The 21,250-nt window shown below is 33.9% G+C and overlaps 4 pseudogenes; all 4 read right to left on the bottom strand.

Moving 5' to 3' along the window:
- Positions 1-421: 421 nt before the first annotated feature.
- Positions 422-1,192, bottom strand: LOC136200433 (zinc-finger homeodomain protein 5-like; annotated as a pseudogene).
- A 5,447-nt stretch (positions 1,193-6,639) lies between these two features.
- LOC136200432 (zinc-finger homeodomain protein 5-like) lies at positions 6,640-7,408 on the bottom strand (annotated as a pseudogene).
- A 4,115-nt stretch (positions 7,409-11,523) lies between these two features.
- Positions 11,524-12,293, bottom strand: LOC136200431 (zinc-finger homeodomain protein 5-like; annotated as a pseudogene).
- Positions 12,294-15,193: 2,900 nt separating this feature from the next.
- LOC136200430 (zinc-finger homeodomain protein 5-like) lies at positions 15,194-16,097 on the bottom strand (annotated as a pseudogene).
- Positions 16,098-21,250: the final 5,153 nt, after the last annotated feature.

Here is a 21,250-nt window from a genome sequence, read left to right as displayed (position 1 = left end):
GTTATTAGCAGCTTAGAGTTAAAAGATTAAAAGATTAATATGTTGAAATAAAAAATCATGATCTCAATCCATCAAAATTGAAATCATCAAGAATTATGGATTAAGGGGCATATGATACTTTGTCTTAATTTGATATCTAAGTAGTCACGTTCACCTAGTTAGTTACTCGGTTACCATTAGATTTTTTCTAAAGCAGTCACCATTAGATTTAGATTTATTAAAATTCTAATATATTGATTAAAATCATTTTGAAATTTAAATCTAATAAATTTAGATCTAATAGTACAAAAGCATAACATGATTAAGATACATGCAAATCCAAAAATTTAATAATACTTCATAATTCACTAACACAGAATACTTTAAATCCGTTTGAGTTTACAAACCATGAGTTGATGCTCAGAGATTTGTCCGACACGACTTACACAGGCTCTTGCTCTTAATCTTGTTGTAGCTGCCGATGTTTCTTCATCTTCTTATTATTATGCATCCAAACTTTAAAAACTTTCCTTCTAACTCCAACATCAGCACAAAACTTGTCCACTTCTTCTTTATCGTGCTTGTTGATTCTCCACCCAACTTTTTTTAGCAAATTCCATCATTCTCTCCTTCTGTTCTTCACTGAATTTCATCCCGAAACGTTTCTTCTACATAACATAAGGTGGCGGATGCGGGATTGCATCGGCATTAGAGTGAAAAACGTTCAGATCTTCACTAAAAGACTCAGTTCTTCCACCGCCAAAAGCCATTACCATCAAGTGAACCATGTTTGTCGTAGTAGGACTAATGTACAACCATGTTAAGTAAAACTGATGATGCAGCACCGTCGGAGACGACAATGGCGATGGTAATTGACGATTATGGACCATCGCTCTTCCTTTCAAACTAGGACTGAATTGAGTCTCTCCATCTACCTCCTTTCGGTGGAAATTCTGGTGACAGTCACATGCTGCTTTAAAGCTTCTAAGCTTCCTTCTTTGCCTGCCGGTATGAACTCACCGCATCCGTCGTAAGCATTCCAGCAGATGCTAGCCGCGTTGTTTCTGAGGCATTCGTTGTACCTAATTCTGGAGTTGGATCCTCTTCTAGAGGAAATAAATTAATTTTGATCTAGGGTTTGGCTGTAGGAAAGGATTGTGTTACCATTACTCTTTCTTCTTTATAGGCCTGATGAGGATTGATGGGCTTCCATCATGATCTAACTAAAGGCGATGCATCTTCGATAGCCCTTAAAGAGCTATTGGAGTTCGTAGCGGAGGGTGAAAAAGGCAAACCATAAGGAAGACAAGCAGCCACATCACGAGCTGTTTCAGTTGCTGCCTTAGTACGTATTGTCGCAGCCTCTGCCTCCTCCTCAACACGTCACTGTGCAGCCAATTAGCGACCTAGAAATTTGAGCCAGACATTACTCATGTTAGAGCCTGCACACACAAGAATCAAAAAATCAAAACAACTAAAAAAGGAAGTGTTAATTTCTAACCTGGAAAGATACGATTATACGTGGGGGCGCTTTCTAAATGAACTCTTTTATCCTCATCCACTATAAAAAAAATGGCATATCCTCAGCCAAATGGCTCAACAGTTGATCCCTTAAAAAAGTAAGACAAAGGTTGGTCAGACAATCATATATGTCTTGCTCATCATTAGTAAGGGAAACCAAATCACAAAAGTTGTCCTTTTCCATAACAGCCCAGTTCTAAGAGCAAGGAAAGGGAAGGCTGAAGGGATAGAGTAAATCTCCCAAAATTTTACCACTCTCGTCTTTAGGAAGACAAATCCAAACGAGGTTTAAAATTCTTGTTGTTGGAGGGTTTATCATTCACAAAAGATGACAAATTGGTTGGACGCTTAGAAATACACAAAGAATCGTTAGTTTTTCTCCATTAAGGAATCCATATGTGCTGAAGGAGAGGCCCCATCAGCAAGAATTCTAGATCCTCCTTTAACCAAACCTAAAAGGACCATCCACCCATTTGGAGACAGTTGGGCATGACATATCTCCAGCTCCCTCAAGACATTCAAAATGATGTCAGATAAGGGGAGATGAACCCCATTTTCAAGAAAGATCTCATAAAAACTTAAATGACCCTCAGGTGCCTCAGTTGTCACTTAGTCAAAGGGAAAAAAACCATAGCTTCTAAGTGAGCAAACTCAGGGAACCTAGACACCAGCGTAAGGTCATCAAAGGTGGATGGTTGCTCGTAATTCCTCAAATGGGGAATCTGTGCCTTCTTATGCTCTTCACCTTTTTCATTCTTATTGTTTCAAGGTTTACTTTTCTTGCTAACCTGAGGGTTCTTACCCTTACCATGAGATGAGCCCACTTGAACCATTGAACAATGAAAATGAGGAAATGAAAAATAGAAGGAAAAGGAACTTACTTTGGAGAAACAACGACTTTCCGAAATCAAAACCAGAAGAAAACGGACAAGAAACTTGAAACTCCAAAAAAGAAGAGAAGTATCGAGCAGAAGGAAGTAAGAAATGCAGTGAACGGGAAAATGAAGATAAAAGAGAGTGAGAAATCGAAAAGACTCGAAGGCAACTGAAGGCTTTCTCTCATCATTACAGGCGTACTTATAAATGAGCCGCAAAACACAAAGTTCTAGGTCCAGTCAGAAGTGGACACGTCAATAATTTGAAGAGCCTAAAATAGGTTGCATCATCAAAACTTCGAAACAATGTTTTTGGAAGTACAAAAGCACAAAAGGTCCTCACAACAAGATAACTATTACAAAATAAACCCTGAAAGAATGTCTAAAAATGCTAAAAAAAAAGGGGGATGCATATGATATCATGCAAAACAACATCACGTGGATGATGTCATTCCCACCCTCCTTGAGTTAAAAGTTCACGTGTGAGAACAAGCGGCCCAAATCCAAATGACACCCATCCAAGTTCAATGATAACGGTCCAGAGACATCCCAAGTTCGGTAAGTGGGGCTTTAACCCGCAATCATAAAAGAATCCTCCTGAATCCTACGAGATAAAGGATTCCTCCCAGGATTCTGACTTCTTAAGGGAAAAAGAATCCTAAACTCATAAGGATTCCTAAAAAGATGACCACCTTAATCTAAAAAACACTATAAATAAACAGGTATTGGCAAGTATTATCTCATAATTAGTCCATACCCTTTAATCTGATCCAATCATAAAATGACTTAGGCATCGGGGGTGGATTTGCTGGGCTCCAACCCTGTCTGACCTACGTTCTAAACGTCGGATTGATCATGCAATCTGGATACGTAAGCGATATCAGGGATACAGTTATCACATGCAATAGCTAATTTTGAAATTTGGTGGAAAATATAAAGATGGAAAGAAAATACTTTAAATTAGATAATTCTGCATTATATTTAAAATCAATTATGCAATTTTTAAATTGAAAATTTTATTAGAAACACAAAACGTGGAATATCAAAATTACCATAAAAATCTAAATAAGTTAAGATCGAATAGTAATATATAATATTAAACCTTTCAAACAAAACATAATATGAAAGAATCAAACTTTATTTTATATAAAAAAAATCAAATGTTAAAATAGAAATCTACCAACAAATAATTTTTATTAAAAATGGTTATTCCACAAATCGAGCCATATATTCTAAATTGGGATAGAATCAATAGTTATATTATATATGGTATTGCAAGAGCGACTAAGTTTAATACTGGTTCATTTGTTTGGCTTGAGATGCCAACCAGGGCCGGTCCTGACAATTCATGAGCCCTAGGCAAATTAAGGAATAAAGGCCCCTATGAAAAAAATTTGTACGTCACAAAATTTTCCAAAAATCGTTTTTCAAATAACAATTTTTTTCCCATTCGAATCACTATTCTACTATTGCTATCGTCATCAATAAATATATCTTCTGAAAATCGCCTTTTACGAGTTCACTTTCAATACATGATAAATAGAAAACTATTTTATTAGTAATTAGACGATATGTTTTATTACGTTCACTAAATAGAATTGTTTACCCAAAATAAAAAAAATATATATATTTTATAATTTCTTTAAATTATGGATTAAACTCCTATTTGACCTATGTAGTATCCAAAATTTTATCATTTGGCTAATAAGATATTATTTGATAACATTTGCCCCTTGGAGTATTTTCATAAGGGACCTTTAACTCATTTTGGATAAAAAAAAAACTAACCTATTTGTTAAAAATTTTGCTAATAATTTTTTTATTGCATGTTTCACAATTAAATCATATCATCAAAATTACTTTTCAATATGTCATCATTTTTCATATATAAGTAACAGAGTATGATTTTTTACTTTAAGTAAAAAAATTTAGATTTCAATTCATAAATTCTAAACTTTACTAAATATATTTTAGACTCTTAATTTATAAACCTTAATCTTGAAAACATATTAAAAATAATGATTTTATTTATTTAATATAACTCAAAGTATTATATTTAACATAACTTAAAGTATTATTTGATATAATTGTAAATGAGTTTAAATGAGGTTTTAAAAATGAATTTGTATAATTTCGGTTTTTAAAAAGAAAATTGGTTTTCTAGCTTTATATCTAAAAAAATATGCTTTTGTGGGGATTCGAACACAAAAAGCTTTAGGATGGAAGTTGTAAGTCTTACCACTAAGACACTTATGCAAGTTGTTATAAATTGTTATTTACCAATTATATACACAACGCAGACTAATAATTTTTTTGGGCCCCCTTACAACCTTGGGCCCTAGGCCATGGCACTCCCGGCCTAGGCCCAGGGTCGGCCCTGATGCCAACGTTTTTAACTAATCTTTTGTATTATAATAACATTTCTGTTTTTATTCAACACATTAGTTAGCGCTCTTTTTCCTTTCTCAGGTTCTAGGAAGGTTTTTTAATGAGGCTATTAAAACATTTGAATTCCACCTTAAAGAATGTCATATAAAAGAGTTTTCAAATAAAACTCTCAATGCATTAATTAAAATAAAATATTATTAGTGTCCCTATTAAATGCCAGGACTTATCTAATGGCATTTATGTGTCAATAAACTAAACAACTTCCTTAAGTTAATTTAATAGATTGAGTCTATGATCTTTTTTTTTTTTTTTTGGTAAGAAAGGAAAGGAAAAAAACAAAACCAACAAAAAACCTACACCGGGATCAGTCTAGGAAGGCTGACTCCAATCATATCCTCTAGGAGAGAAGGCAAAAGAAAAGAAGGAGGAACAGATAGGGTAGAAACACCTAACATTCTCCCATGCCCAGCAGCTGCTAAGCGATCCGCCACGCGGTTTTGCTCCCTAAAAATATGGGAGAAATTAAGATACTCAAAGGCAGGACGAAGCCTCAAAATAGCTTTGATGAGATTCTGGCTCTTCAGACAAACAGCCTGGCTATCTGAAATCCTGTTAATAGCCTCCAGATTATCAGATTCCACCGAGAGCTTTTTAACACCCATGCGAATGACGAGTTTAATACCTGACAAGATACCCCAGAGCTCCGCAGAAAATGAGGAGCCCGTCCCCAAGTTATGGGTAAACCCCGCCATCCAATTGCCACCAGCATCCCGAAGAACTCCTCCAGCAGCAATTCTGCCATTGCTAAGGCAGGAGCCATCAGTATTCAACTTAGCAAACCCTTCTCTAGGCTTACTCCAGCCAACTAGCAGGATCTCTTTATCCGGGGAGGGGCGAACAAGGGAATCTCTTTCAAAGCTTTTAGTAATAACAAAGAGCTTCTTCGAGAAGAAAAACAGTAAATCAGGAATAAGGACAGCCTTACCCGCAAATAATTCTTCATTCCTCCACTTCCAGATTTGGTGACAAGTAATAGCAAAGAGGATGGCACCGTGCTCCATGTTGGCCAGCAAGTTCCCCTTGGCTCCTTGAGAGAACCAGTCCCCTTCAGAAAAGGCCATGAAGGAAAGGAGGATGTGATGAGGGAGGATCCCTTCCCAGATCTTCTTACTATTTGGTTACTATTTGAGTCTATGATCTTTTAATTCAACATGTCTAATTATTTATTGATTTTTTTATCACATTAAATTTCTACTTTGTCAACAAAAATTATTGGATTTGTCAAATTTATAAATTTTGAATATCTAATTTAGTTAAAAGAGGAATGTTCATTTCACTTATGTCTATACAGTATATCACACATTATTATTATTATTATTATTGTTAAAAATGCAAATTTTGAAAAAAGAAATGTAATGCTATATTAACATTAACTTGGTTTTATCTTCAAAATTAACTTTGTAGTTATTAGCAGCTTAGAGTTAAAAGATTAATATGTTGAAATAAAGAATCATGATCTCAATCCATCAAAATTGAAATCATCAAGAATTATGGATTAAGGGGCATATGATACTTTGTCTTAATTTGATGTCTAAGTAGTCACGTTCACCTAGTTAGTTAGTCGGTTACCATTAGATTTTTTCTAAAGCAGTCACCATTAGATTTAGATTTATTAAAATTCTAATATATTGATTAAAATCATTTTCAAATTTAAACCTAATAAATTTAGATCTAATAGTACAAAAGCAGAACATGATTAAGATACATGCAAATCCAAAAAGTTAATAATACTTCATAATTCACTGACACATAATACTTTAAATCTGTTTGAGTTTACAAACCATGAGCTGATGCTCAGAGATTTGTCTGACACGACTTACACATGCTCTTGCTCTTAATCTTGTTGTAGTTGCCGATGTTTCTTCATCTTCTTATTATTATGCATCCAAACTTTAAAAACTTGCCTTCTAACTCCAACATCAGCACAATCTTGTCCACTTCTTCTTTATCTTGCTTTTTGATTCTCCACCTAACTTTTTCAGCAAATTCCATCATTCTCTCCTTCTGTTCTTCACTGAATTTCATCCCGAAACGTTTCTTCTACATAACATAAGGTGGCGGATGTGGGATTGCATCGGCAATAGAGTGAAAAAGGTTCAGATCTTCACTAGAAGACTCAGTTCCGCCGCCGCCAAAAGCCATTACCATCAAGTGAACCATGTTTGTCGCAGTAGGACTAATGTACAACCATGTTAAGTATCACTGATGATGCAGCACCGTCGGAGACGACAATGGCGATGGTAATTGACGATTATGGACCATCGCTCTTCCTTTCAAACTAGGACTGAATTGAGTCTCTCCATCTACCTCCTTTCGGTGGAAATTCTGGTGACAGTCACATGCTGCTTTAAAGCTTCTAAGCTTCCTTCTTTGCCTGCCAGCATGAACTCACCGCATCAGTCGTAAGCATTCCAGCAGATGCTAGCCGCGTTGTTTCTGAGGCATTCGTTGTACCTGATTCTGGAGTTGGATCCTCTTCTAGAGGAAACAAATTAATTTTGATCTACGGTTTGGCTGTAGGAAAGGATTGTGTTACCATTACTCTTTCTTCTTTATAGGCCTGATGAGGATTGATGGGCTTCCATCATGATCTAACTAAAGGCGATGCATCTTCGATAGCCCTTAAAGAGCTATTGGAGTTCGTAGCGGAGGGTGAAAAAGGCAAACCATAAGGAAGACAAGCAGCCACATCACGAGCTGTTTCAGTTGCTGCCTTAGTACGTATTGTCGCAGCCTCTGCCTCCTCCTCAACACGTCACTGTGCAGCCAATTAGCGACCTAGAAATTTGAGCCAGACATTACTCATGTTAGAGCCTGCACACACAAGAATCAAAAAATCAAAACAACTAAAAAAGGAAGTGTTAATTTCTAACCTGGAAAGATACGATTATACGTGGGGGCGCTTTCTAAATGAACTCTTTTATCCTCATCCACTATAAAAAAAATGGCATATCCTCAGCCAAATGGCTCAACAGTTGATCCCTTAAAAAAGTAAGACAAAGGTTGGTCAGACAATCATATATGTCTTGCTCATCATTAGTAAGGGAAACCAAATCACAAAAGTTGTCCTTTTCCATAACAGCCCAGTTCTAAGAGCAAGGAAAGGGAAGGCTGAAGGGATAGAGTAAATCTCCCAAAATTTTACCACTCTCGTCTTTAGGAAGACAAATCCAAACGAGGTTTAAAATTCTTGTTGTTGGAGGGTTTATCATTCACAAAAGATGACAAATTGGTTGGACGCTTAGAAATACACAAAGAATCGTTAGTTTTTCTCCATTAAGGAATCCATATGTGCTGAAGGAGAGGCCCCATCAGCAAGAATTCTAGATCCTCCTTTAACCAAACCTAAAAGGACCATCCACCCATTTGGAGACAGTTGGGCATGACATATCTCCAGCTCCCTCAAGACATTCAAAATGATGTCAGATAAGGGGAGATGAACCCCATTTTCAAGAAAGATCTCATAAAAACTTAAATGACCCTCAGGTGCCTCAGTTGTCACTTAGTCAAAGGGAAAAAAACCATAGCTTCTAAGTGAGCAAACTCAGGGAACCTAGACACCAGCGTAAGGTCATCAAAGGTGGATGGTTGCTCGTAATTCCTCAAATGGGGAATCTGTGCCTTCTTATGCTCTTCACCTTTTTCATTCTTATTGTTTCAAGGTTTACTTTTCTTGCTAACCTGAGGGTTCTTACCCTTACCATGAGATGAGCCCACTTGAACCATTGAACGATGAAAAGGAGGAAATGAAAAATAGAAGGAAAAGGAACTTACTTTGGAGAAACAACGACATTCCGAAATCAAAACCAGAAGAAAATGGACAAGAAACTTGAAACTCCAAAAAAGAAGAGAAGTATCGAGCAGAAGGAAGTAAGAAATGCAGTGAACGGGAAAATGAAGATAAAAGAGAGTGAAAAATTAAAAAGACTCGAAGGCAACTGAAGGCTTTTTCTCATCATTACAGGCGTACTCATAAATGAGCCGCAAAACACAAAGTTCTAGGTCCAGTCAGAAGTGGACACGTCAATAATTTCAAGTGCCTAAAATAGGCTGCATCATCAAAACTTCGAAACAATGATTTTGGAAGTACAAAAGCACAAAAGGTCCTCACAACAAGATAACTATTACAAAATAAACCCTGAAAGAATGTCTAAAAATGCTAAAAAAAAGGGGGATACATATGATATCATGCAAAACAACATCACGTGGATGACGTCATTCCCACCCTCCTTGAGTTAAAAGTTCATGTGTGAGAACAAGCGGCCCAAATTCAAATGACACCCATCCAAGTTCAATGATAACAGTCCAGAGACATCCCAAGTTCGGTAAGTGAGGCTTTAACCTGCAATCATAAAAGAATCCTCCTGAATCCTACGAGATAAAGGATTCCTCCCAGGATTCAGACTTCTTATGGGAAAAAGAATTCTAAACTCATTAGGATTCCTAAAAAGATGACCACCTTAATCTAAAAAACACTATAAATAAACAGGTATGGCACAAGGTTCGGTATATTAATTATTATCTCATAATTAATCCATACCCTTTAATCTGATCCAATCATAAAATGACTTAGGCATCAGGGGTGGATTTGCTGGGCTCCAACCCTATCTGACCTACGTTCTAAACATCGGATTAATCATGCAATCTGGATACGTAAGCGATATCAGGGATACAGTTATCACATGGAATAGCTAATTTTGAAATTTGGTGGAAAATATAGAGAGGGAAAGAAAATACTTTAAATTAGATAATTCTGCATTATATTTAAAATCAATTATGCAATTTTTAAATTGGAAATTTTATTAGAAACACAAAACATGGAATATCAAAATTACCATAAAAATCTAAATAAGTTAAGATCGAATAGTAATATATAATATTAAACCTTTCAAACAAAATATAATATTAAAGAATCAAACTTTATTTTATATAAAAAAATCAAATGTTAAAATAGAAATATGTCAACAAATAATTTTTTTTAAAAATGGTTATTCCACAAATCGAGCCATATATTCCAAATTGGGATAGAATCAATAGTCAAACATATATTATATATGGTATTGCAAGAGCGACTAAGTTTAATGCTGGTCCATTTGTTTGGCTTGAGATGCCAACGTTTTTAACTAATCTTTTGTATTATAATAACATTTCTGTTTTTATTCAATGGATTAGTTAGCGCTCTTTTTCCTTTCTCAGGTTCTAGGAAGGTTTTTTAATGAGGCTATTAAAACATTTGAATTTCACCTTAAAGAATGTTATATAAAAGAGTTTTCAAATAAAACTCTCAATGCATTAATTAAAATAAAATATTATTAGTGTCCCTATTAAATGCCAGGACTTATCTAATGGCATTTATGTATCAATAAACTAAACAACTTCCTTAAGTTAATTTAATAGATCGAGTCTATAATCTTTTAATTCAACATGTCTAATTATTTATTGATTTTTTTTATCACATTAAATTTCTACTTTGTCAAAAAAAATTATTGGATTTGTCAAATTTATTAATTTTGAATATCTGATTTAGTTAAAAGAGGAATGTTCATTTCATTTATGTCTATATAGTACATCACACATTAGTATTATTATTACTATTGTTGTTGTTGTTGTTAAAAATGCAAATTTTGAAAAAAGAAATGTAATGCTATATTAACATTAACTGGGTTTATCTTCAAAATTAACTTTGTAGTTATTAGCAGCTTAGAGTTAAAAGATTAAAAGATTAATATGTTGAAATAAAAAATCATGATCTCAATCCATCAAAATTGAAATCATCAAGAATTATGGATTAAGGGGCATATGATACTTTGTCTTAATTTGATGTCTAAGTAGTCACGTTCACCTAGTTAGTTACTCGGTTACCATTAGATTTTTTCTAAAGCAGTCACCATTAGATTTATATTTATTAAAATGGTAATTAATTTATTAGTCCCTATATTTTGACAAAACACACTGTTTAGTCCCTGCATTTTTAAAAACACACGGTAAGATCCTTAACCTTTTTCTCGATGAACTGTTTAGTCCCTAACGTTTTTCTAGGTGAACTGTTTAGTCCATGTTGTTAGACTCTCATGAAGATTCTTTTATTCAATTTGGATTTCCACCTTCAATTCTAACAAGAAGAGTAAGCGAGAGAGATTTGAGTCGATTTTTACCTTCAATTCAAACATGAAGAGTATACATGAGTGATTCGACTATGAGTTAGAGACCATGCTTCAATTATGGGTTAGAGATTCAATCCTTTGTCCATTTTTTTTTGTAAGTGCAACTTGCGAGAGAAAGACATAGAGGTGTAAATTGCTTTTGACTGATAAATAGTAAAGGGTAATTTAGTCATTTCCGAATTCATAAATGGTAAAAAATCTAACAAACAGACGGAAGGACTAAACAGTTCACTGAGAAAAAGGTTAGGGACTTTACCGTGTGTTTTGTAAAATACAGGGACTAAATAGTGTGTTTTGTCAAAATATAGGGACTAATAAATTAATTACCCTTATTAAAATTCTAATATATTGATTAAAATCATTTTGAAATTTAAATCTAATAAATTTAGATCTAATAGTACAAAAGCATAACATGATTAAGATACATGCAAATCCAAAAATTTAATAATACTTCATAATTCACTAACACAGAATACTTTAAATCCGTTTGAGTTTACAAACCATGAGCTGATGCTCAGAGATTTGTCCGACACGACTTACACAGGCTCTTGCTCTTAATCTTGTTGTAGTTGCCGATGTTTCTTCATCTTCTTATTATTATGCATCCAAACTTTATAAACTTGCCTTCTAACTCCAACATCAGCACAAAACTTGTCCACTTCTTCTTTATCTTGCTTGTTGATTCTCCACCCAACTTTTTTAGCAAATTCCATCATTCTCTCCTTCTGTTCTTCACTGAATTTCATCCCGAAACGTTTCTTCTACATAACATAAGGTGGCGGATGCGGGATTGCATCGGCATTAGAGTGAAAAATGTTCAGATCTTCACTAGAAGACTCAGTTCCGCCGCCGCCAAAAGCCATTACCATCAAGTGAACCATGTTTGTCGCAGTAGGACTAATGTACAACCATGTTAAGTATCACTGATGATGCAGCACCGTCGGAGACGACAATGGCGATGGTAATTGACGATTATCGACCATCGCTCTTCCTTTCAAACTAGGACTGAATTGAGTCTCTCCATCTACCTACTTCCGGTGGAAATTCCGGTGACAGTCACATGCTGCTTTAAAGCTTCTAAGCTTCCTTCTTTGCCTGCCAGCATGAACTCACCGCATCCGTCGTAAGCATTCCAGCAGATGCTAGCCGCGTTGTTTCTGAGGCATTCGTTGTACCTAATTCTGGAGTTGGATTCTCTTCTAGAGGAAACAAATTAATTTTGATCTAGGGTTTGGCTGTAGGAAAGGATTGTGTTACCATTACTCTTTCTTCTTTGTAGGCCTGACGAGGATTGATGGGCTTCCATCATGATCTAACTAAAGGCGATGCATCTTCGATAGCCCTTAAAGAGCTATTGGAGTTCGTAGCGGAGGGTGAAAAAGGCAAACCATAAGGAAGACAAGCAGCCACATCACGAGCTGTTTCAGTTGCTGCCTTAGTACGTATTGTCACAGCCTCTGCCTCCTCCTCAGCACGTCACTGTGCAGCCAATTAGAGACCTAGCAATTTGAGCCACACATTACTCTTGTTAGAGCCTGCACACACAAGAATCAAAAAATCAAAACAACTAAAAAAGGAAGTGTTAACTTCTAACCTGGAAAGATATGATTATACGTGGGGGAACTTTCTAAATGAACTCTTTTATCCTCATCCACTATAAAAAAATGGCATATCCTCAGCCAAATGGCTCAGTAGTTGATCCCTTAAAAAAGTAAGACAAAGGTTGGTCAGACAATCATACATGTCTTGCTCATCATTAGCAAGGGAAGCCAAATCACAAAAGTTGTCCTTTTCCATAACAGCCCAGTTCTAAGAGCAAGGAAAGGGAAGGCCGAAGGGATAGAGTAAATCTCCAAAAAATTTACCACTATCGTCTTTAGGAAGACAAATCCAAACGAGGTTTAAAATTCTTTTTGTTGGAGGGTTTATCATTCACAAAAGAAGAGAAGTATCGAGCAGAAGGAAGTAAGAAATGCAGTGAACGGGAAAATGAAGATAAAAGAGACTGAGAAATCGAAAAGACTCGAAGGCAACTGAAGGCTTTTTCTCATCATTACAGGCGTACTCATAAATGAGCCGCAAAACATAAAGTTCTAGGTCAAGTCAGAAGTAGACACATCAATAATTTCAAGAGCCTAAAATAGGTTGCATCATCAAAACTTCGAAACAACGATTTTGGAAGTACAAAAGCACAAAAGGTCCTCACAATAAGATAACTATTACAAAATAAACCCTGAAAGAATGTCTAAAAATGCTAAAAAAAAGGGGGGATACATATGATATCATGCAAAACAACATCACGTGGATGACGTCATTCCCACCCTCCTTGAGTTAAAAGTTCACGTGTGAGAACAAGCGGCCCAAATCCAAATGACACCCATCCAAGTTCAATGATAACGGTGCAGAGACATCCCAAGTTTGGTAAGTGGGGCTTTAACCCGCAATCATAAAAGAATCCTCCTGAATCCTACGAGCTAAAGGATTCCTCCCAGGATTCTAACTTCTTAAGGGAAAAAGCATCCTAAACTCATAAGGATTCCTAAAAAGATGACCACCTAATCTAAAAAACACTATAAATAAACAGGCATTGGCACAAGGTTCGGTATATTAACTATTATCTCATAATTATTTCATACCGTTTAATCTGATCCAATCATAAAATGACTTAGGTATCAGGGGTGAATTTGCTGGGCTCCAACCCTGTCTGACCTACGTTCTAAACGTCGGATTGATCATGCAATCTGGATACGTAAGCGATATCATGGATACAGTTATCACATGGAATAGCTAATTTTGAAATTTGGTGGAAAATATAGAGAGGGAAAGAAAATACTTTAAATTAGACAATTCTGCATTATATTTAAAATCAATTATGCAATTTTTAAATTGGAAATTTTATTAGAAACACAAAACATGGAATATCAAAATTACCATATAAATCTAAATAAGTTAAGATCGAATAGTAATATATAATATTAAACCTTTCAAACAAAACATAATATTAAAGAATCAAACTTTATTTTATATAAAAAAAATCAAATGTTAAAATAGAAATATACCAACAAATAATTTTTATTAAAAATGGTTATTCCACAAATCGAGCCATATATTCCAAATTGGGATAGAATCAATAGTCAAACATATATTATATATGGTATTGCAAGAGCGACTAAGTTTAATGTTGGTCCATTTGTTTGGCTTAAGATGCCAACGTTTTTAACTAATCTTTTGTATTATGATAACATTTCTTTTTTTATTCAATGCATTAGTTAGCGCTTTTTTTTCCTTTCTCAGGTTCTAGGAAGGTTTTTTAATGAGCCTATTAAAATATTTGAATTCCACCTTAAAGAATGTCATATAAAAGAGTTTTCAAATAAAACTCTCAATGCATTAATTAAAATAAAATATTATTAGTGTCCCTATTAAATGCCAGGACTTATCTAATGGCATTTATGTGTCAATAAACTAAACAACTTCCTTAAGTTAATTTAATAGATAGAGTCTATGATCTTTTAATTCAACATGTCTAATTATTTATTGATTTTTTTATCACATTAAATTTCTACTTTGTCAAAAAAAAATTATTGGATTTGTCAAATTTATTAATTTTGAATATCTAATTTAGTTAAAAAAGGAATGTTCATTTCATTTATGTCTATATAGTACATCACACATTATTATTATTATTGTTATTGTTGGTTTTGTTAAAAATGCAAATTTTGAAAAAAGAAATGTAATGCTATATTAACATTAACTGGGTTTTATCTTCAAAATTAACTTTGTAGTTATTAGCAGCTTAGAGTTAAAAGATTAAAAGATTAATATGTTGAAATAAAAAATCACGAGCTCAATCCATCAAAATTGAAATCATCAAGAATTATGGATTAAGGGGCATATGATACTTTTTCCTTAATTTGATGTCTAAGTAGTCACGTTCACCTAGTTAGTTAGTCGGTTACCATTAGATTTTTTCTAAAGCAGTCACCATTAGATTTAGATTTATTAAAATTCTAATATATTGATTAAAATCATTTTGAAATTTAAATCTAATAAATTTAGATCTAATAGTACAAAAGCAGAACATGATTAAGATACATTCAAATCCAAAAAGTTAATAATAATTCATAATTCACTGACACGGAATACTTTAAATCCGTTTGAGTTTACAAACCATGAGTTGATGCTCAAAGATTTGTCCGACATGACTTACACAGGCGCTTGCTCTTAATCTTGCTATAGCTGCCGATGTTTCTTCATCTTCTTATTATTATGCATCCAAACTTAAAAAACTTGCCTTCTAACTCCAACATCAGCACAAAACTTGTTCACTTCTTCTTCATCTTGCTTGTTGATTCTCCTCCCAACTTTTCAGCAAATTCCATCATTCTCTCCTTTTATTCTTGACTGAATATCATCTTGAAATGTTTCTTCGACAAAGATCTTCACTAGAAGACCGAGCTCCATCGTTGCCGCCAAAAGCCACCGCCATCGACTGAACTATGAGTAGAACTAGTGTACAGCCATGTCGAGTATCTCTAATGATGCAGCACCGTCGGAGACAGGAATGGCAACGGTAATTGATGACTATGGACCATCGCTCATCTTCTCGAACTAGGACTAAATTGAGTCTCTCTATCTACCTCCTTCCGGTGGAAATTTCGGTGACAATCACATGGTGCACATATTAAAGCTTCATTACAAAAAAGATGGGCTTTAGCATCCTTTTTTATTGTGGCTGTAATACTGCCCCATGGACTTAACCATAAAAGGCTCATGTACAAAATGTGGAGTGGGCCTTTAATTCGCCCCAAACCTACACTATAGAACCCCTAACTATTCATCTCCCTACTTAACTCTCCTCTTTAATGCGATTGAATCCCCCTCTCCTCTCCCTCTTTCATCTCAGCCCCATAGTCCACTGTGCTGGCAGCCACTAAGACCGACGTCGTGCCTCCACCTCTTCCCCCCTTCTTTATCCTTACCCCCTCAAATCTGATTGAAATTTTCTCTTTATTCTCCAATTTCTCTGTGCTTCTAATGATTCACAGTGAGCCTCCATCTCTCCCTTCCCCTCCCGCAAGCCATTTTCTTTGTCTCCTATTCTCTCCATCGCTTTAATATTGGGCGATTCAGAGGAAACCTAAATTTCGTACCAGTCTTCTTAAAGGTATGATCTCCACCTTCAGTCTTGGGCATTTTCATTCAACTTTGCTTGCTATTATTATTATTGTAATTAGGTTTTCCTTTGAAGTAAATTTGTTTTGATTTTATTTTATTAATTGGTTTCTTTGTGGGTTTTGGGTCTGCGCATATTGTGTGGGTTTTGCAATAGCTTATACTCCGAAGTAAACTTCTTTAATATTATTTGGAGAAATTTCATGAAAAACTTTAATTTATATCTCCAACTCTTTTGGAGTAAATCACAATGAGCTGATATCACCAGCCACTTGATAAGTGGAACTGGAATGTATTTCATACCCTGATAAATAGTTTACTTATCTGATTCATCAGTTCACTTTTGATCAAGAAATATAATAAACCATATAGAGAATCACAATCACCATGTCTCTGGTTTATAATATCGATATGCAATTGGTAAGAGATACTAAGAGAACATCTACTGGATTTCATGTCTTCTTGAGATGGCTGAAATAATTCGTATCAGTTGGGGGTCGTAATGGTTTGCTAGAACCCACTTACGGTCATTGGGCTGGCTCATGGCTAACTGAGGACAGACCCTTAGGATCGTGCACACACAACTGTTGGGATGAAACTTAAGCAATAAATACATGTTATGTATTTAATCATAAAAGAACGGGTTAATTAATTATCAATTAATTAACTGTAAAGACTAATTGATTGTTTGTTAAATAAAAAGGTAATCAAGTTAGTAATGGAAATTTATTATAGTTAATTAATAAACTCCCTAATGTAATTAATTAGTCAATTGATTAATTAGATTACATCGGGTAATTTATTAATGGAACTGATAATTTAAGTAAGTTCTTTGGGGTCTTAATTATAATTGTTAGTTATTTTAATTGACCAATTAATGTCAATTGAATTAAATAAATTCTCTTGGGATTTATTTATGAGATTGAATTAATTAAGAGTCAATTTGCAATTAACTAAAATTATTAAAACCTAGTTAGGAAAGTATATTAAGGCTTGATTAAAAAGAACACAATTAACCTAGCCCTAATTGAGAATTTCGGCCAGCATTGAGCAGCCCCCTTTGCTCGCTTTCATTGAAATCGTTCTTGCTTCAGCTAGCACCGGTTTTTATCTCTATAGCATTGGTGCACATGACTACAGAGAAATCAAACGTGTAAATTTCTTCTACCATCTCTAGAAGAGATTTCTTTTAAAAAAAGTTGTGCACAATGTACTTACATTAAACAAAGGAAAATTACATCAAAGATAAAGGAAAACCACCAACCCACCCCACCCCAATGTGATTCGAACCCATGACCTCTACAGTCATAGATAAGCTCTCAACCAACATGCTAAGAGCTTCACGGTCAAACGGATTCTAGAAAATTTTAAACATTAGCATTCTGATGTGCTTCGTTTATTTTCCATGATGAATCCCCAACATCTTCTTCGCTAGCGGAGTAATTTCAGTGCAGCCATCACTTTCTTTTTATCTCGGTGGAACCAGTGTCCTACCCATCAACCTATTGCTTCTACTTCCCTCAGCTCGACAACTTGCTGGTTCTCCTTTGTCTCTGGTTCGCTTATTTGTAATGTTGATGTTGTTGTGTTTCCATTGTCTCAACGTGTTGGATATGGTTTCATTTTGAGGAACTCTGCTGGTTTTGTGTTTGCTGAAAATGGTAGGCTTCCTTACACTTTTGATGTGTTGATTGTCGAAGGTCTTAGTGCTAGGTTAAGCTGGCTGAAGGCAAATGGGTTTCAAAATATCACACTTTAATCGGATTCTTAACTTTTAGTTGAAGCTATTAATGATCAGGATGATTTGATCTCTATGTTTGGCTTAATTGTTAAGGATTGTAAAGCTCTTGTAAGGGTTATCCATAATTGAAATGTTCAATTTGTTAGTCAATCTGCGAATCCTATAGCTCATACTTTAGCTAGGACGACTGATTTTGAGTCAGATTATGGAGTTTGGAGTGTCGTCCCTTCTCATTTTCCTTTTTCTATTTGGAGAATTGGATATCTTTTTCTCTTTTCTAAAAAAAATTGACAAAAGGTAAAATAAAATATTATTGTTAGAATAAATTAATTATAAAACACAAAAAGAATATCATTAATGGTAAAAATAAGTTGATATATGATTTTCCATGTCCTCTTTCATTTAAATAAAATAACACTTTTCTTATTTTTTAATATTTATTATTCATATACTTAAAATAAAGATTTCATTTTCAGTACTAGATAAAAAGGGAGGCATGGACATAGAGATAAAGAATGGAACATGCTGATTTTGTTGTTTTCTAGCATCTCACTTAGTATTACTTTTTCTTAAATAATTATTTGCTTTCTCACATATAAAAAAAATACACTAATATTAGTCCCTATATATTTTTTTATAAAATAGAGTATGAAATTTTCGATTGACTAGTTTTCTCTAACTTTCCCATTAAATTGACGATAATATACATTATATTTTAATTCAAACGTATCACAAATTTATTGTTACTTCTAATCCAATTTAAAAAAAAGTATTATTCGCTTCAAAAAAAAAATATTATTCATTTCATTTTGTCTAAAATTATATTTTTTACAATTGGAAATAATATTTTCACGTTTCTATATATACTCACACCACATATAATTGTTTTTTTAAGCACATATAATTTTTTTTTGTTAAAAGTGCAAATTAAAAAAAAAATATAATGCTCTATTAACCGTGTTTTATATGTCTATGGAGATCCCAATTAGAGTATGGACGAGATCAATTTTATCCCTATTTTCTTACATTTTTGTTTGGATATAAGATAAAGTAAGTAATTGTTTAATAATGTAGTTGTATTTGGTATGAAGGGAAAGAAATATAAGGTTATATATAAAATTAATTTATCCTTACAAACAACAACAACAACAACAAAGCCTTAGTCCCGAAATGATTCGGGGTCGGCTAAATTGATACTAACCAACACTTCTCGAAATAAAATACAACGGTAAGGATAAATTTGGAAAATAAAAATATCTTACCATAAGAACTCCCTAAATTAGAATGTTTAAAAACTTCCTATTTATCTCATCACTTACCAATTACCATATCTCTTATTTACAGTTTAAAAGAAACACTTATCTTATTTTACCTTAAGAAATCTCAAAATAAATATAGGGCGGGATGAGGAATCTCCATTATAGATAACTTTGTTTGGGAAGAAATATATCAGAGAACTTCTTTTGTTTTTGGAAAATTCATATAAATTTATCTCTATCGCTATTGGAAAACACGGATTGCCATGTCGGATCAAGCACATTCAATCTTGATTTTGCGCCTTGAATTGCGAACAACATTTACGGTTGGTTCAACTGTTTCAGGTTGACAACAGATCTCGTCCAATTTGAAGCTAGCTCGTGGATTCAAGCTCCTCGAGGGTGTACACCCTGTCACTCTAGAAAGGTGCATGATGCAGAAATATGTAACATTCTCTTTATATAGTCAATTAATACTCTTTAATATAATTTTCTCGTTTAGCTTTACTAACTTAAACATCAGAGCAAGAAAGCAAGTCTCCGACTTCTATTTGTTCATTTTTCCGTCTTATCTCATGTACTAGAAGGACTTAAGAAAGCTCATTTGAGATTAACCCACATCACAGTCAATGTTATCAATAATCTCACTAGGAATGTAAACTGGGCGGGGTGGGGAATGCATTTCCTATCCACGTTCTCTATCCTCGCAAGTTAGACGGGGACAAATTGTTCCCCATCCCCGTCATGTGGGGAATTCCCGTCCTCATGGGGATCCTCATTCCCCGTTTACAGATATTTTAGAAACCTCATTCCCCATTTTGTCATTCCCCATTCACCATGCGGAATTATCGCTTATGTATGTTTCGGAAAAAAATCAGTAAAGCCTAAAACTTTTAAGAAGTAGTAGTTAATAATACCAAACATCAACAATCATTCTGAAAATTTTCAAACCATAAAAAAACTAAAAATTTAAAACAACCAATCACCTAATTAAAATGTATTTAAATCATCTTAAAAAATCAATTATCATAGGGAATAGTCGGAGATCCCCGTTACGGGAACAAAATTATCTCTATCCCCATCTTATTGGAATTCTTATCGGGGATTCCTCGTTCCTATTGGGCAGGCCATCCATACGGATGGGAATTCCCACCCCATTTACATCTCTAAACCCCACTACAAAATTTTCTTACTTTTATGAGATTGATGAGTATTGTATCATCATCTTAAAAGATTTAGTAGGGGTAAATTATGCACATGATCATTAAACTTTACTCATTTTTACGGTATAACAAATAAACTTCGTTACATTTTGAAATTTAATTAATAGAGTAAACTTCAATAAAAATGAGTAAAATTCAATAAACATGATGTAATTTACCCGATTTAGTATCTTGTTCAGTTCTTTTATGTGCATGCATGGGCTCAAACAATCATTTTATAGGGAATTAGCACCTACCCCATTTTTGTTTTTATTTTCTTTTCCTTCTTCGTATCAATGGGAAAAAAAAAGTTATTTAAACCGAAAAATTTACTCTAATGATAAAATTGAACAAGATTAATTTTAGATATGTGCTATCAAAAATTTAAAAAGAATAGATTGATTGTTATTTAATTATCAAATTAAATTTTCCAAACAAATTTATCGATCAATCGAAGCAGTTTCATACATTTTTTTTGTAACTATATTAATAATATAGTAAATAATTTAGATAATTTGATAAAAAAAACCGTGATGGACTTATATATTAGATTTAATTTTTAGCTTTTTAACAAAAAATTATAATTTTTTTTAATAATATACTAGATATTTTAAATATAATTTATATTTGTAAAATCTGAAATAATATTTAAATACTAATAAAAACAATTTTTTCCAATTTTAATAGTACAGAACTAAATTAATCTTACAAGTAGAGGTTATGCTTACTTTGGTTGATGGATGCATTTTACACTCCATCAATCAATGGTGAAAAAAACAAAATAAATTTTACTTTGTCAAAAACAAATTAGGCAAAGACATTTTAGTTTATATACCTGATCTATCCAAAATTTTGTCAGTTGGTCTCTGACCTATTATTTGGTCATATT

This window comes from Euphorbia lathyris, chromosome 7, assembly GCF_963576675.1.
Source record: "Euphorbia lathyris chromosome 7, ddEupLath1.1, whole genome shotgun sequence".
Lineage (NCBI taxonomy): Eukaryota > Viridiplantae > Streptophyta > Magnoliopsida > Malpighiales > Euphorbiaceae > Euphorbia > Euphorbia lathyris.
Note: the sequence above shows the minus strand (reverse complement) of the source record. Positions and strands in the feature narration are given on the sequence as shown.